At 43.2% G+C, this 13,294-nt stretch overlaps 1 protein-coding gene across 8 annotated transcripts in view; it reads right to left on the bottom strand.

Annotated features, from left to right (window-relative positions):
• Window positions 1-12,323, bottom strand: part of BBX (BBX high mobility group box domain containing) — a 260,888-nt gene extending 248,565 nt beyond the window's left edge. For all 8 annotated transcript variants that reach the window (XM_019804242.2, XM_034657819.1, XM_034657824.1 and 5 more), the window contains exons 1-2: window positions 12,180-12,323; window positions 8,905-8,976 (exon numbers count right to left, since the gene is read on the bottom strand). The gene's annotated coding sequence lies outside the window, so the exon portion shown is untranslated. The remainder of the gene's footprint in view (window positions 1-8,904; window positions 8,977-12,179) is intronic.
• Between the last annotated feature and the right edge of the window lie 971 nt (window positions 12,324-13,294).

Genomic DNA, 13,294 nt, shown 5'->3' with positions numbered 1-13,294 from the left:
GAGTGAATACAATAAAAAGCTGAGAGAAAAAAATAAACAGACCTCAGGGAGGACAGAAAAAAGGGAGAGAAGAGTCCACTATCTTGAAAGCTAAGCAGGGTTGGGCTTGGTTAGTATTTGGATGGGAGAAAGGAAGAGAAGGGAGAGGAGAGAAGAAAGGTAGGAAGAAGAAGGGAGAGGGGACCAGAAAGAAAAATATACATAACTTCAGTAACTCAAAAGATAATCAGACTTTGACAGCTGGATGTAGAGAAGTAATTTCTCATTTTGTTCCATGCTCTCCCACATTCCCTTTGCAGTCAATGAGAACTCTACACTTGGCTGAGTTTTGAGAGGGGCACCAACAGCTGAAAAACAACTCAGCATTTTTTAAGATTAAAAGAATCAGCATTGTTAATAAGATTCCCTCTGAATTAATCTGTGGCTTTCCTACACCAAAGTATATAGTTGTATCAGTAAGTAATTAAAGAAGAAAAATTTTCTTTAGCCATTAACTATTTCAATCTATACCAAATGAAGACTAATTTAAGTCTTACCATAACAACAGATCAGATACAGCTAGTGTGGCATATGTACTTTTCCTCACATCACACTTTACATTGTTCTATAATGGTTTTATAGGAAATTAAAAGTATGGCTCCTGGCTGGCTCATTTGGTAGAACATGTGACTCTTGATCTTGGGTTGTGAGTTCAAGCCCCATGTTGGGCATAAAGATTACTTAAAAAAAAAAAAAAAAAGAGGGGGGCCTGGGTGGCACTGCGGTTAAGCGTCTGCCTTCGGCTCAGGGCGTGATCCCGGCGTTATGGGATCGAGCCCCACATCAGGGCTCCTCTGCTATGAGCCTGCTTCTTCCTCTCCCACTCCCCCTGCTTGTGTTCCCTCTCGCTGGCTGTCTCTATCTCTGTCAAATAAATAAATAAAATCTTACCAAAAAAAAAAAAAGAACATTAAAAAAAAGAGCATTTCATAATCATTGAAAATAAAGGTATCTAGAACCTCTGTGAAACAATACAACCCAAAAACATTCTCACCTTAAACTAAATTTGCAGAAAACACTTTCGTTTTTACTTTTCTGATAGAAAGAAATGTGCAAATGTCAATATAATAAAGGAAATGTAACCCCTTCATAAAACTCTCCTAATAGTAAACCATAAGTACGCTAAATTTTGTTCACCATTATATGAGAAACATCCAACATGGTAGAAGTTTCAAATACAGATTTCAATGTACATGTTTGTTTAATAAACTAACCACCGGGGCGCCTGGGTGGCTCAGTCAGTTAAGTATCTGCCTTTAGCTCAGGTCAAGATGAGGGGGTCCTGGGAAAGCTTCCCACTCAGTGGGGAGTCTGCTCCTGCCTCTCCCTCTGCCCCTCACCTGGCTCGTGCACTCTCCCTCACTCCCTCTCTCAAATAAATAAAATCTTTAAAAAATAAATGTAAAAAAAACTAACAACTACAACAAAAACAAAAAAGGAATAAAAATGTCAAAATGGTATAGGAGGTTCAAGTAACAGGGATGAGGTGGGGTGGGGTGGGGTGGGGTGGGGTGTGTGTATGCGTGTTTAATCCTTCCTTACCTAGGCGCCTTCCCTGCTCAACTTAGGAGGCACAAACACTAGCTACCATTTTGCTTACCTGACTTTATTAACCTCTGATGCCTTCCATCCTCGTAACTGAAGCCACAGGGCTTCAAAGGACAGTTTGACCGAGTTAATATATAATGTTAAGATATCTTGTTAGGGTATCTTCCATGATTCACCAGGTTGCAATGAACTCAACATATTCAGATGATCAGTGATCAAAATCAGCAAAAGGATACTCACTGAGTTAAATGGGCAGGAATACCAGACAATTTCACTGTGTGGACTAAGAAAGTTAATACAACAGGATCACAGTCCCTTATCTGAAACCCTTAGGTCCAGGTATGCTTCAGATTTTTGTGAGTCTTAAAGGTCAGATGGAGCATACAGCATCTATTACGTAACATTCCTCGCTAGATCTAGGATAGCACCTCATAGCCAAATATATTACTATCTCTACAGCAGAATATGTGAATATTCTTTCTAAGTGGGCTTTAAAACTACTTTAAACAAGCCCATGACAGTTTGGGTCAGGTTCTGCCACTAAATAAGCTTTGATGCCAGACTTTAGGAGGAAAAAAAAAATAGTTTTTCAGAGATTTTTTTAGATAAAGGGTTAGGAATGTATATCCAATATCACTACACATCAAAGTATAAAGACATTTTCAAAATATATAGAGCTTATTAATTAGAGACAAAAAAGGTAAATTAAAATTTAGCTGAGTAAAAAAAGATGCTCCTGGCAAATATAACCTTAAAAATTAGGAAACCCAGGGTGCCTGAGTGGCTCAGTTGGTTAAGCGCCTGCCTTCAGCTCAAGTCATGATCTCACGGTCCTGGGAGAGCCCCATGCCCAGACCCAGGTCTGGCTCCCTGCTAAGCAGGAAGTCTGCTTCTCCCTCTCCCTCTGACCCTCCCCCCAGCTCCTGCACGCTAGATTGCGTGTGCACATGCTCTCTAATACATAAAATATTTTAAAAAAGAAAAAAAATTACAAAACACAAGTTACCTAATTTTAATTCATTCAAATAAATTAAATAAATGTTGAGACTACTTAAAAATAAATGTCTATGTTAGAGGCAATGAGTATTTGAGTAAGACAGGAATGTCTGAGAACCCTGATACTTATAGTCTTTTGTACTTCCTTTGCATTTGACCACATGTCGCATTTTCCCTAGCTTTTGATTTTCACATTGTTTGAGATTTCAGGGATTTGCTGTATTTCCCATTCATCTTCCCCTTAGCTTGCCCCTCTTTTTTTTATTTAAGTGGCTATTTATTCCGTGCAATGTAATTTGTTACGCACTCCGGATGTAACGCTTCTCAATCTTCATGCCTTGATACAAGGGTAAGTTTTAATTGGTTGTGAGGAATGCCCAAGTAATTAGTTACAAACAAAGTACCACAGTTTATAAAGAATTTTACACGTTTGTATATGGGTGTATTCAAAATTTTCATTACGATAGCATCACTCTCACTTATATTCTGATACATTTTCTTGATAGGGAAAGAAGTGGCTTTATCACACTGTGAACTACCTATAATCCCACCCCATAATTTATCTGTGCCTATAACCAGGGAAATTATAACGCCCTCTGCGTAAACATCAGTCGCATGTGTCTTAGCAGAAGAAAATTTGAGAACTGATGCTCTAAGACATTCCAAGATGGATGAAAGTCACCGGAGAGAATGCCCAGTGCCAACAACTAACCACTTTGAAATATGAAAACAGCTATTCTTCTGTCCTGTGCTTTTTAAAGTACGAAATCATTCCCCAAATCCAAAGGGGCACCATACTTAACTATGACATCCCTCAGTTATTTGTCACTTTTATCCTTTAATCTCTTATGCTGCTTGTTCTCACTATTTCCTTCGTTGTAATAAAGTGCTTACCTAACACCTCATATCCAGTTAAAAATCCAGTGTTTCAGGATACCAGGGTTGAGAATTATAGTCGGCCCCTGAACAACATGGGACTGTGCCAGTCCCCTTACACATGGATATTTACAGTACTACACTAAAATGTATTTCCCCAATAACATTTTATTTTCTCTAGCTTACTTTATTGTAATATAGTTTATAATACATATTGCACACAAAATATGTGACTATTCACATTAACAGTAAGACTTCCAGTCAACAGTAGATTATTAGTAGTTAAGTTCTTAGGGAGTCAGAATTTCTATGCAGATTTTCGACTGCATGGGTGGGTGGAGTTGGCACCCCAATCCCTGTGTTCTTCAAGGGCCAGCTGTACTTTAGAGGAAACAAAAAATAAAAGGCACAGACTGTCAAAGCATGCAACTCTTGATCTTGGGGTCTTGAGTTCAAGCCCCACAATGGGGGTAGAGTTTACTTTAAAAAAAAAAAAAAGAGATGTTTAAAAAAAATTAAAAGGCACAGCTTCGAAAAACTTCAAACATAGCAGGACTTGGGATGAGGTGAGACAGAACTATAAGAACATACATATGGAGTGCTGACTGTGGATAAGGGTCATTAGGGACGTCACTCTCTTGTGTAGTTCTCATTCTGTTGCATGGTAAATATTAATACGCCTTTTTGCACATAATGAAGGAAGTTTATTTTGAAGTGACATGCTTAAAGTCCCTCAGTCAGTAAGCCGGAGGGGCAACAGCAGTGGAATCCAGGGACCTTCAGCTTCAAAGCCCCTGTTCCTTGTACTACACCTGCTACTCTCAACAGAGGGTGACAAGGGCTCTTGTCATACTGAGGTATTGCCAACATGCTGACTGAAATACAGCCACAGAATGCTGAAGCTGGAAGAGACCTTGTCCAAGAACTTGAACCCCACATTCAGCGCAAGACTCCTATTCACTCTTCAGCCATCTGTCCCCTACACCAGAGTTTCTCAAAGTGTGTCAGAGTACCTGGCATCTACTTCAGAACTACTGAAGTGCTATTTAAAACGCAGATTCCTGGGCCCCACCTCAGTCACACTGAATCAGCTTATCTGGACATGGGACCTGGAGACCTCCACTTTTTTTTTTTTTTTAGGATTTCATTTTTAAGCAATCTCAACACCCACCGTGGGGCTCCAACATACAAACCTGAGATCAAGAGTCGCACGCTGCACCTACTGAGCCTGCCTGGCACCCCCGGGGGTCTCCATTTCTAACAAGTCCTCCATGTTGGTGTTTCAAACTATAAGTCCTAAGACCAATTTAGTGGATAACACTGTTTTCTTAATAAGACAGTTTGAAACACATTAGATTTATAAAGATCAGACAGGAATAGAAAATACCAGAGGGCACTACTCTTAGTACTGTTTTAGCAAAACTTTTGTTTCAGTATTTATATATGGATTGGGATATAAAAGGCATTTCTTACCATACATATCAGTCAAAAACATTTAATACAGCTGCTTTAAACAATCTTTATCCTCATTCTTATTTCTCCTTTGAAATAAGTTATCGATGTTTTATGTAATTATTCCCTTTACAAAAAACCCAACATTCAATGTCCATTTTCGGATCTCAGTTATTCCATTCCAGGAACTTCCGTTTTATCCCCTGATCTCTTCACCTGAGCACCATGTTTAACTATTGGTTTAATTACTCAATCAATAATACTTTACAGTATTTATTTTTCTAAGATTTCAGAAAATCCAACTCATTCTTATTTTTTACTTTGTACTTTATACAACCTCCTCACGAGCTGTAGTTATTTCACTATCCAGATCCTTGATCTGACTCACATAACTTATTAAGTTTATATTTTGGTAGGTGTGTCAATGCTTCATGGTCTATATTCAATCCTTTAAGTCTTTCATTCCCTTAGTCTTTCATCTTCTCTGTATTTATATCTACTTTTAGATAGAATTCATTATTGGCTTGCCTGCTTTTGCATTTCCATTGCGTAACTGGAACTTATTCCAGTTCTCATCTCATCTTTTTCTTTGAAAGAAAAGAAAACGAAAACAATCCCCATTAATACATGAGGATTTTCTGCATGTATCTTTACAGTTTTAAAATGATGTCTTGGCATTTCAAGAATCTGTAATTGCCTTCTAAGGGATGAAATGAACATATATGAATGTTGAGAGAACTCAAAAAGTGCTTTCCTCAGGTATAACTTAATATATAGAAATCTCTATAATTCGACACAGTCTGTGATGACTGCCCTTGAGGTAGTACGAACCCACTGACTGAATTACAGTCACAGAATCTTCTAGCTGGAAGACCCCCATTCAATCTTTAGCCTTAGTCCTTACTACCTTCAGAGCAGTGCCTCTCAAAGTATAGCCTGAGGACTACCTGTATCCAATTTACCTGGGGCATGTGATAAAAACCAAGCAGTGAAATTACAATGTTTTTATAATTCAGGTTTGTTTTCATTTCATAGTGAGAGGAAGGAAGTTGACTAAAAATATAAAGAAGATACCACTCAGACCTATTTTAAAAGGTGCCCTCAGTGGTGAAATGTTAAAAAATGTGGTGGACTTCAAACTATAAGTTCAAGAAAAGTGTCTCTTTCTTAAAGCACTGCTTAAGATTAAATCTTAAAACACAGGTATCCCACACTGGTGGTGACGCAATATGCCACAATTAATTGCCTAAATTTAGTAACTTAGAACATTTATATATCACAATTTTAAACATTTCTGCACTTTCATAAGACACTAATAATTTCAAGGATTTCCTTTAGGAGAGCATAAATAGCCAGGCTATTTTCAAAAAGGCTTTTTTAGTAGGGTTGAACTGCGAAGTCTTTATTACTTCTATTAAAGATTTCTAATATAAAAGTAGTTGATATTCCTGGTAAGATACAGTTAAAAATATGGCCCTTTCTTTACCTGTGCTCTATGAAATGTAGGAAAACGTTAAGTTTTAATATTTTGCCTGATAATAAATTAGAAATTATGTTTGTCATTTTACTGAAAAATATCACTTTTATACTTTAGTTGCTAAGTCAGATTTTCATGAATTGTGCCACATTATGAGACTGTTCCTTCTTTATTTTTACATACAAAAGGCCTTACCAATTACACAGTTACTTTCAGCATGAGCAAACCATAACTACATGTTCATCCTAACTTCCACTCAAAGCTCTGTTCTCAATTCAAGGCCTAAACAAATCTCTGTTTCAATGGATTAAGTATAAAGATCAGATCTATAAGGTCAAAGGTGGCCTACACTTTTCAAGTTGTAGAGCAGAGCTAAGTGTATGTTTAAGGCAGAGCTATCTCACAAACTCCTAAACCCAGGACTTTTTTAAGTTAGATACAAAGATCAAGATGAATTTTAAAAAAAAAGGAAGGTGTCAAAATTGCAAATTTTTGTAAATATCGAAGTCTCTAGCAGAAGATTCTTTCTAAACTGGCCACAGTACCTCCAAAAAATGTAGCACTAAGCAAGAAACAACATACGCGAACCTCCTCTTTTCAACAGCTAGCATTAAATGTGAAATGCAAATTAAGACTTCGGTTTCAGAACTTAATAGAGATATGCAGAATAATAAAATGGGAAGTTTGGAAACTCTTGGCAATATAGAAGCAAAACCTCTATCTAAATTCTTATTTTGATAATTAAGCTTCAAATCAAATAAATATGTTTTAGATGCAAATAACTGGTAATTCATTGTCAGGGTGACTTCTTTTAGATCACTACTACAAGTTTTACACTACAAAAACTACTCTGACTTCAAAGACCAAGACTGTTCTTGAAAATATTGTTTTAATGAACCAGTTGTTTGATATCTCAAAGAAATGCAAGAGCTCATCAGATCGCTTTTATTCTGGAAATTACTGATTCCCATTTTAAATTGTGAATTGGTCAAATATATTTCCATGGGGAAAGAACTAACATTAAAAGTTTGCTCTAGTGAACAAAATAATGTGCCTCGCATGTATAAATGTGCTGTTCTTTAGTAAATCAGGAATGCATTTTGAATACTCTTGCCATATGTTCAAAAATGAAAAACTTCTCTTGCAAACAAGCTTTAAAAAAAATATCAAAGACACTGAAATCCACGTATTTTCTTGTACACTAAATTCATCTTACAGAACCCTCTCATGCTGACTGTTCCAATCAGACTGTTACGTATTTGATATATTAAGAGGTTCTCTTAACTATCTAAAATAATGTGATATTTACATTCCACGAAAGATGTTGGACACAGAACTTATACTCACCTAAGTAAGCTTCTCAGCAATGTCCAAGTATGTTTTGCTACTATATGGAAACTACCAGAAAGGCCTGGTCCTCAATTCCTCTCAATACTAAGACAACCTTTTAGTAACGTATATAATATCCCAGCAAGTCAGCAACAAAACAGATAAGATCTCTTTCTTTTTTCTTTAATGGGAAACTGAGTTCAAGTCTGTTTTGATTCACAAAATACAAACTCCATCTTCACTATGGTAATATTCTCGAGTACCACAAATGATTTACACATTTAGTACAAGTAGTTTTCTTAATTTATCAGCAGCTTGGAATATCTAAGGTGTTCCTTACAATGGAGGGGGGCAAATTGCAAGCTGGTTTTTTGCAGTTTGAGCTCACCCTGCTGCTTTCAAAAGTTCTATCAACTCTCACCTAGACCGTTACTTCTCAAAAACTAACTTTCCAGGCACTTGCTGTTCCACATGTTATTTCACCAATTTTTCCATTTGGGGGCATACATGTGACAAAGGCACTTAAGGGATTTCACAGTCGCTGTTTATTGCATATTGCACCTCTTAAAATATACCCAATTTCTTCAAATACATAAATTTGAAGGAAATTATGATTAACTTGGAAATAGTTATTTGCCTTTTATATCAAGCTGGTCCACTAAATACTAGGTTTACTACACACTGTCTAGTCCACTGTTCCCCACCACAAAAATAACTGTCACAAACAGCACAAGTTACCCAAGACAGAGCACCTAGGAAAGAGTAAGCAAATGTCAGTCACTATAATTAGAGAGGCATTCTGCACAATGCTTCCTTGAGTTTTTAATAATTCTCTCCACTCACAGGCTATAATCTTTCTACAATATTAGCCAGTATTAAATTTCTTAGGCCTTCAACTCTGTGAAATTTCATTATCAATTAAAATGACTATTTGAAATAACTTTTCAAATGACACTTGGCAGATAAATGTGAAATAAACATTTAAACTACCTTAAAATAATAATAATAGCAACTGAATTCTAAATACTAAGAATCATAAATTGACTTCTACTGTGGGAAACTCAGTAAGACAAGATTTCTGGGGTGTTGTAACCCCAATAAGCCATCTTCTTATGTGAACAGTAAGGACCCTTAGGCCATTACTAATAGCCATCCAGCTTCCCTGTAGGAAGAGTTTGCATACTTACCCAGGAAAGCAAATGGAAAGTACACAGGGAGGAAGATGAACTGCGGCAAAGCCTTTGTCATATGATAGTGACCTATAAAGTATCAAATAAAGGTACATCAGTATGGTAGAGCTTTATACAACAGAGTCCCAACTCCTGCAACACCTATGAAGGTAGGTCCCCAAAACCCAGGAATCCAGCTCCCCAACCAACCCCTCCCCTCGCTCTACCTCCCACCCCTACGCGAAAACTGTGAAGCAATAAAAGCAAAGAAGCTCCCTGTGTTCAGAGAGCAGAGGCTGAGGGTAGCCCAGCTGGCATTCCAGGGTGTCTCCAGCACCCTCACTCCCTACTCCCCGTATGTACAAAGCTGAAAGTTGATCCTTTTCTGCAAACCCAAAACCCACACCGCGATCATTCATCAACTTGCATCAAGTGATCGCCACCCCCAGGACAAATACACCAGAAACCAAATCATAGCAATCGATAGGCAGCCCGAGCCTCCACGGTGCCCAGGAGCCGGCTGGAGGTAGAACGGCGACGGCAGCGGGTCCAGGTAGCGCAGCCCTCAGCCTTGCAGACCTGGGGCGGCCAAAGCCGTCGCCCAAACGCCCGGCCCCAGTCACAATCCCCAGATTGGAGATCGGAACCAAGCCGAGAAACACATTCGCCAGAGCCCACGGCGGCAAGTGCAGGGCCACCAGGTCTCCGAGGTCGGGGTGGGGGGAGCTAGGAAACCGAGAGGAGGAGGGAGCGAGGGATCCCACCCCGCCTTTGTTGCTGGTCACCATCAAGTTTGCATCTTAGTACAAAATGTCGATCTTAAAGGCTGACAAGACAGAGGCAGAGGCACAGGGAGAAAGAGAAAGGGAATAGAGTCCATCTTGCTTTGGGGAAGAGGGGGGAGAGAAAAATGAAGTACAAATCCCACACTCCGGGCGTAAAAGTCTGCTAAACACCTTTCCATAACGGAGGAGCAACGAGTGGGGTGTCCCCGTCCCCGTGCCCGCTCGAACTGGCGGCGGTCTGGGCAGAAAACGCCTCCCTCTCCTCCTCTTCCTCCTCCTTCCCCTCCTCCTCCTCCTCCCTCTCCTCCTCCTCCCGCGGGCCCCGGCGAAGATCCCGCCGCCGCCGCCGCTGCCTCCGCTGCCCCCCGGGGAGGCACCGCCGCCCGGCCCGGCGCTGCCATTCTGAGCCTGGACCCGCGCGGCGCGCGTGGGGCCCGGCGCGGGGTGGCCGCGCGGGGACGTCCGTGCTGGGGACCCCCGTGCCCCCTCGCCGCGGGCTGGCTACAAAAGTCGCGCGAGCAGAGGTGGCGGCGGCGCGCAGGAGAGGGGGCGCGCGTGGGGCCCCCACGCCGCGAGTGGGCAACCCCAGGGGATGGCGAAGAAGCCCCCTCCCCGCGTGGGTAAAGTACCCCAGTCTCCGGCAGCCCGGCGTCGGCGGCCTGGAGACGAGAACTGGACGTGTCATTAGCAGGACAGGCAATGGTTTCAAAGCCCCAGGCCAATGACCATTAGCAGTGGCAGAGCTCGCTCCGTCCCCATCCCCCACAACCTCCACCCACCTTCCCCTTCGTACCGCCCCCACCTCCACCCCACCTCGCGAAAACTTTTCAACAAGATCCACCTGGACTAATTTGTCCTCAGACAGTTAAAATATTGACTAGACCCTACACACCGGGAGGGAAGGGGAATGCACGCTTTATTTTCCTTTCTACAGAAAGGAAAGCAAAAAATAGCTTCTCTCTCCGTCTCTCCCTCTCCCCCCCCTCTGTCGTACATGTTGTGTCTTAGCTTTTTGCATCGTTTCGTTTTACCTTCCTCATTTAGCAGAAATGATCGCGGATATTTCACACATAAACGTGTTCCAGATTCTTGGATTTAGGGTCCTTGTGAATTACAGGACTCGGGTTTGGTCTCAGTTACGTTAAGTTTCATACAATACCAAGAAATTAAAAAATAATAATAAATTTCTGAGGGTGAGCGAGCGAGACGAGGTGGAGGAGGAAAAGAAACCTCGAGTCTGATTTCTGTAATTTACTAGCGACCCGGATCGCAGCAAATAACAGTGTAACACGAGTGTGGCTTAAGAGGGCTGGGGAGCTCTTTCTAGAGGCATCGACCCCATCCCCGGATAAAGGATCTGCAAGTTTTCTGTCATCGCGACCATGCAATGCCATAACTTACCTTCAGAAATAAGACTTTAAACAGCCAAGGCCTTCCTCCTCCCCTCCACCACCACCCCCAGCCTCGCTCTCTCCACCTTAAACTTATTGACACAACATAATCCCACATTCAAGCAAAATCCTGACACAGCCTCCCTCCTCCTCTTCCCCCTCCTCTCTTCCCTCCCGTTCTCTCGTTCTCTCGTTCTCTCCTCTCTCCCTCTCCCCCCCCCCCNCCCCCCCCCCCCCCCCCCCCCCCCCCCCCGCCGCTTTCCCTCCCTCTTCTCTCTCCCTCGCCCTCTTCCCCCTCTCCCCCTATTCTTCCTCCTGGCTACTCTGGCACTAAAACAGCACTTTCTCTACTCGCCGCGCATTTGGTTAGGGGTGGGGGGTGAGAGGGCACCGATCTGCGGGGCCGGAACACCCAAATCCCAACTCTCCAGATGAACGAGCAACTGGGCTGCTGTTCCCGGTCACCGACGCACACGAAACGTTCAATAAATCCACGGAGGGCTGGCTCCTCGTACCTTCCTCCCCTGCCCCAGCTCCCCAGGCCCCACCTCCCCGGCAGCCGAGACCAGGCTGGGATCCACGTACTTTCGCCGAGATGAAGTTTGGGGCTCCCCGGGCGGCCACGAGCCGCCCGCCAGCGTGAGGGCTGGCTCTGTTGTTGTTTTCCTCGGGCTGCTCCTGCCCGCGCCCCGGCTCCCGTGCCCCTCTCGGGCGGCGCTGCCTGTGTGCCGAGAGGTGCTGGTTGCAAACGCAGCCTGGCACCGGCTGGCCTACTACTCCCCAGCCCGGCCCCCAGCCTCCCGCCCGCAGGGCACTGCCTCCGCGCCCCCCGCCCCCCGCCGGCGCGGCCGCCGCGACCCTCGCCCCCGACCTCTCCCGACCCAAAGTTTTGGCGGAGGGGGAAAGTGCCCGGGGAGCGGAGCGGCCAGCGGCGGCTCCGGACGCGCGAGGTTCCCTCCGTCTTCCTCAAGTCCACCCTACCGGCTGCCGCCGCCGCCGCCGCCGCTGCTCCTGCCGCGGAGTCCTTGGGGCTGCAGCCCGGCGGCTCGCAAGTGAGTAGGAAAACAGAAAGTGCGGGGAGAGCGCCCGGGAAGGGCTGGGGATGGGGGGCGCTTACCTCGCGGGCTCGCCGGGCGTGAGGGCGTGTGTGTGGCTCGCCCTCAGCGGCCAGTCAGGGATCCTCTATGGGAAAGTGGAGAGGAGCTCGCGGAGCAGCTCTGCCTCCGCTTCACTGTACACTGCTCCACATACAGTACATGCAACCCGGAGAGACTGAAAACACTCATTTTATATAAGGCAGCCTGCCATTGGCCCGCGGCCTGACAGACAGGCCGCGCGGCCAAACAGAAAGCCCGTTACACCCAAACACACGCACACATACACACATTTTACAGAGACACACAAAGATCATCACATTTTCTATTTTCTAATGTTCGGGACCTGTAGACAGTAGGAGAGGACAGGTAGAGAGGCCCAGCAGAGTGGGGTAAGGAGGAAAAACCCTGTCTGCACCAAGTTGCCAGGCTTGAAACTGGTGTCCTTTTGACTTGGGAGGGTTATAGTAATAAACTACAACTCCACTGGATATGGAAGTGAGGGGTTTTTTGTGTTTTTTTTTTTTTGTTTTTTTTTTTAATCGCTGCCGTGTGGTGCCCCATGGAAGAGGCGTGCATTGTGTTATGATTTTACAGCCTGACCTGGCTAACAAGTGACCAAGAAAGCCTTTTAGCAGCTTGGATTTCTTTTGTCAATGGTTTAGCTATCACATAGGCCAAAATAGTGCAAGATAAGTTTATTAGGGCTATAATGCATTGAGGTTGTTCACGCCTCGTTCGTAGGTAAATTCAGAAAAATCAATACAACAATACACAGAAACAAAGATAAACGTTTTGCTGAAGTAACCTATCTACTTTTAGCTGGTCAGAGGACCGCAAATCACCTGCGTGGGCATACAAATGGTGCTATGAGGTAGAGTAAGTCGTGGAAGATTGGCTATTGACAATTTCCCTTAAAAATAGACTTTTTGAGTCAATATATGTAAGATTTATATTTTGCATATCATGTATGGTATTTACTTTACATATTTCACAACATATGTGAACATCACATGTTGGGTGACTTTTGGAGATGGTGAATGCGAAGGCTGTTCTTTCTGATTTTTTTTTCTATGATGCATCTTTGGCAGATTATATTTGCCAGTCCTATATAAACAAGTCAACAGACTGCTGGGGA

Source organism: Ailuropoda melanoleuca, chromosome 1, assembly GCF_002007445.2.
Source record: "Ailuropoda melanoleuca isolate Jingjing chromosome 1, ASM200744v2, whole genome shotgun sequence".
Classification (NCBI taxonomy): domain Eukaryota; kingdom Metazoa; phylum Chordata; class Mammalia; order Carnivora; family Ursidae; genus Ailuropoda; species Ailuropoda melanoleuca.
This window is presented reverse-complemented; position numbering and strand designations above follow the sequence as displayed.